This window comes from Armigeres subalbatus, unplaced genomic scaffold (genome assembly GCF_024139115.2).
Source record: "Armigeres subalbatus isolate Guangzhou_Male unplaced genomic scaffold, GZ_Asu_2 Contig859, whole genome shotgun sequence".
In the NCBI taxonomy this organism is placed as follows: domain Eukaryota; kingdom Metazoa; phylum Arthropoda; class Insecta; order Diptera; family Culicidae; genus Armigeres; species Armigeres subalbatus.
In genome coordinates, this window is record NW_026943655.1 from 7,513 (window position 1) to 11,815 (window position 4,303).

General features: G+C 42.5%; 1 pseudogene; it reads right to left on the minus strand.

Annotated features, from left to right (window-relative positions):
* Positions 1–620: 620 nt before the first annotated feature.
* On the minus strand, positions 621–4,294 carry LOC134204759 (uncharacterized; annotated as a pseudogene).
* Positions 4,295–4,303: the final 9 nt, after the last annotated feature.

The window sequence follows — 4,303 nt, forward strand, 5'->3', positions numbered from 1 at the left end:
GTAAAAAACCTTCCGGATTTCATTAACTTGCCTTATGAAAATTAGCCACAAGGAAACACTTTGAAAATCACAAGGTTGCCTTATGATGCTGAATGAACTATGGATGAATCAGAACCATAGTTGATGTTTATGTTTCTCTTAAAATTGCCTCATGCGTTTCATTAGACAACCTTATGAAATACAGTAAGTATGCCTTATGAAATTCTTAATTGAAATTTAATTTAAGTTTTTATAGATTATGTTGATTTTTCTTACAAATACGGAAAAATATACCATAATAAACACTTTTTTTTAAACAGGATGAAGACTTTATTAATCAGTCATCTTTCCTAATTATTGTAAATACAAAATATAATAAATTCCTCCGGAATTTTCTCCAATAATTCCTTAATTTTTTCTCCAGCGATTCTTCCAGGAATTCCTCCGGGAATTTCTCCAGGAATACCTTCGGGAATTCTTCCAGAAATTCCTCCAGGAACTCCTTCGGAAATTATTCCGGGAATTCCGGAAAGAAATCATGGAAACATTCCCGGAGGAATTCCTCACGAAATGTCTGGACAATTTCCGAAAGAAATCCGGGAGGTATTCCAAGAGGAATTCCCGGATTTCTTTCGGAAAACTTCTTATTGCCTTGTGGACATGTTCCTGATTGATCCTGCCCATATTCCGACCTGTTTTCAAAGACCTTACATCGGATGCCTTCACCTTATCTTCTACGGAATGGTTTAACTTGTCTTGCCAACCATTCAGTTGAGCCTTCTTCTGTTTTCGCTTGGTTCAATCTCCGCTACTGCTGTGGCAACCAGTTTCGATAAGTCTCCGCCTTCAGTGGATTGTCCGGAAGGGATTCTGGCAAGGTGGTTCCGTTGCCACTACTCAGATTCATTGGCCTTTTAAAACGCCGTGTACGACGAGCCGATGAAAATCGATTTGCAAAAACTTCGCAAATACTTCGGATTCGGCGAGACTAGTCTTCGGTTCCAACTCGACAGACTGTTCATTAGCGCCGTGTAGCGACAGGAACAGGAACTGCTTCCGCTGACATTTTGATGTTCACGGTTAAAGCTCTTCGGGTTAGGATGCGGCGTTTCAATGTTATCGGAATCGATCTCGATCTTATTATTCGTCTATTCATCATAGAAGTGGTGCGTTCAACGACCTCTTCGTGGTAGGGGTGCAACTGATGGGGTAACTGATTATCGCTGGTGCTGGTGCATGATAAGTTGATAGATGAAATCGTGGGCGAAGTATTATCCGTCGGTTGTATGTAGGTAGATTGATTATTTATCCGCAGCTTCTTTTATGTACTTGCTACAGCTCGCTACCATTCGTTGGCCTTATGTAGATGGATTGTTGGATGGATGGCTTGTTTTCTTCGTTTTGCTTTGGTGCAGTGACTGCGCTTTCGGGTTGTAAAGTGTTGTCCGATCCTCGGCGAATGAAGATTTGCAGCCAATCGGATGGAGGTCGATCCCCATTGGATAACAGATTTTCGTTTGTCTTCCTCAAGTTTCGACTGCTTGTTTGAACTTGGACCAGTACTTTTCCTTGATCGTTGCCTTCGATATCGTCTGACGTCTTGATCCTCTTGGCTGTTCTAACTGGATTTCCGCCATGCCGATTTGTCCCGAACTGACCGTAGTGCACCTAGAGTGGTAAGAAAAAATAATTTTTAACCACACAGAGTGCCATAAGACTAGTTTGTACAATCCCATTGAATTCCACCACTTAATTGTATCTTGACAGATACGTATTTCGACTTCAACAGTAAGGCCGTCTTCAGTGTCTCGTACTTGACTCGACTCGTCGAGTTCGTCTTATGAAATGAAGTGGAATGTCACTAAAAAGCTCAAAATAATTTTTATAACACACAGAATGAATAAAAATGTCTGATCGTACCGGCAATTGCATCCATAATTCTCATGGCATCAGTCTTTTCAAGTGCACTGGATGGCTTTCAGTCAGGATAGACAAGTTTGTAGTTCGATGGCATCTGATCCACCGTATTCTCCGGCGGAGTTATCGCCGGGGGTTTTTCCTCCGATACAGGTTCCAACTTACTACCACGATCACTTTCATTGTCAGTCTCATACGATCGTCGGTTGACGGCGGGCATTTTACGTTTCTTCTTCAATTCTTCGGTTCTATAGTATAGACCACACTCTTAGATTTGTTAGTTTTGAAATAGTTTACCCGTACTGTTTATTAGTCATTTACTTTAAACGCTGAAATAGACTAAAACACAAAGAAAATATGAAATCTGAAAGTATACCTTAGCTTAGTTTCTTTTACTGGCAATGGCTTCCTTTCGGCCAATGGTGTTGGCGAGCTCGGTCGCTCCCGATCCGCTCCGAAGTCCTCATTGAGCAGTTCAGGCCGCTTTTTGCTGCCACTATCGGATCTTGGTCGACGAGCACAAGACCGACCCAAACTACCGCCATACTCGCGGCTGCAATTTTCATGACCAGACGACCGAAGCAAGTCTTCCTCTTCGGAAAGCACCCGGCTTCTCCTTCTAGGTAGACTACTATTTGGTTTGATATCCGGCGAAGCGCTATCCTCTCGCAGCATCACCGGATCTCCATTGCTAATGAACGATCCTATCCGCCTTCGGAACATGGCTGGGCTGTATCGCATGTCATACTGCAAGGGATCCACTGTTATCTGAATCAGATACTGGAGTTTCCAGTTTATTTGCTATGGAAGGTATACAAAATATCACGCAATGTGTTACAAATAGGGTTACACGAAAAAATGCGAAGCATACATTGCCGTCGTTTGAGAGCTCGCTATTCCTCCCTTTGTTTCCGTCGGACCCGTGCTTGTTCTACCTGGATACGGCGCTTATAGGTGCCCTTGACAACTTGAATGCCCTGAAACATTCCTCCATTTTGAAGGTGGCGAAGTCCTCACAGAAGAAGTTGGCCAACTAAAGTAGCATCGTTTCCGGTTATTTCAGCGCTGTTCTGTAGCATCAAGATGTTCCGTTCCGCGGTCTGTAAGCAAAATTTTAAAATGAATTAAGGTACACCGGGGCAAGTTGAAACGGTTTTTTCAAAGTTGAAATTTGAAGTGCTGTATAAAAATCATCCTTTGATAAATTTTTAATCCGTTTGCGGTGTTTGATAGTTCGGAACAAATATTATGCATAAAAAATAAGCAACCTTACCAAACTTTTTATAAATATTTTGTTTACTGAAAATATTTTTTTATATGCATTGTTTCAACTTGCCCCACATATCGGGGCAAGTTGAAACACTGCGATATATACAAACATAACTTAATTTTGCCGTATTAAAAACAAAATATATGTACTCAGTGAGACTCAAGATCCACGAGGTTGTCAAGGTGACTGTACTGGGCTCGCAAAAGAGTCCCATGTAATTTTTTGACGGTTTTTATTTTCTTTCATAAATTAGCTTAAAATTGTCTCCTGTTTCATTCCCATGATATCAGTCTTCTCAAGTGCACTGGATGGCTGTCAGTAGGGATGGACAAGTTTGTAGTTCGATGGCATCTGATCCACCGTATTCTCCGGCGGAGTTATCGCCGGGGGTTTTTCCTCCGGTACAGGTTCCAACTTTCATTGTCAGTCTCATACGATCGCCGGTTGACGGCGAGCATTTTCCGTTTCTTCTTCCATTCTTCGGTTCTTTCGTCGGCTTCGTTTGCTTGCAACCATGACTCGATCTTTTGTCGCCATTCGCTGGAAATTCTATTTCGATTAGCATTGGAGAACAGAAACCATTAGCATGGTAGCCAAAATCTCATTTTGAAGTATAAACCACACTCTTAGATTTGGTAGTTTTGAAATAGTTTATCCGTACTGTTTATTAGTCACTTACGTCAAACGCTGAAATAGACTAAAACACAAAGCAAATATGGAACCTCAGATTAGTTTCTTTTACTGGCAATGGCTTGCTTTCGGCCAATGGTGTTAGCGAGCTTGGTCGCTCCCGATCCACTCCGAATTCCTCATTGAGCGGATCAGGCCGCTTTTTGCTGCCACTATCGGATCTTGCTCGACGAGCACAAGACCGCTCCAAACCTCTCCAAACTACCGCCATATGAGGATAGATTTCCTCTCGCGGCTGCAATTTTCATGATCAGACGATCGAAGCAAGTCCATGAGATTACCTTCTTCCTCTTCGGAAAGCACCCGGCTTCTTCTTCTAGGTAGACTACCATTTGGTTTGATATCCGGCGAAGCGCTATCCTCTCGCAGCATCACCGGATCTCCATTGCTAGTAAACGATCCTATCCGCCTTCGGAACATGGCTGGGCTGTATCGCATGTCATACTG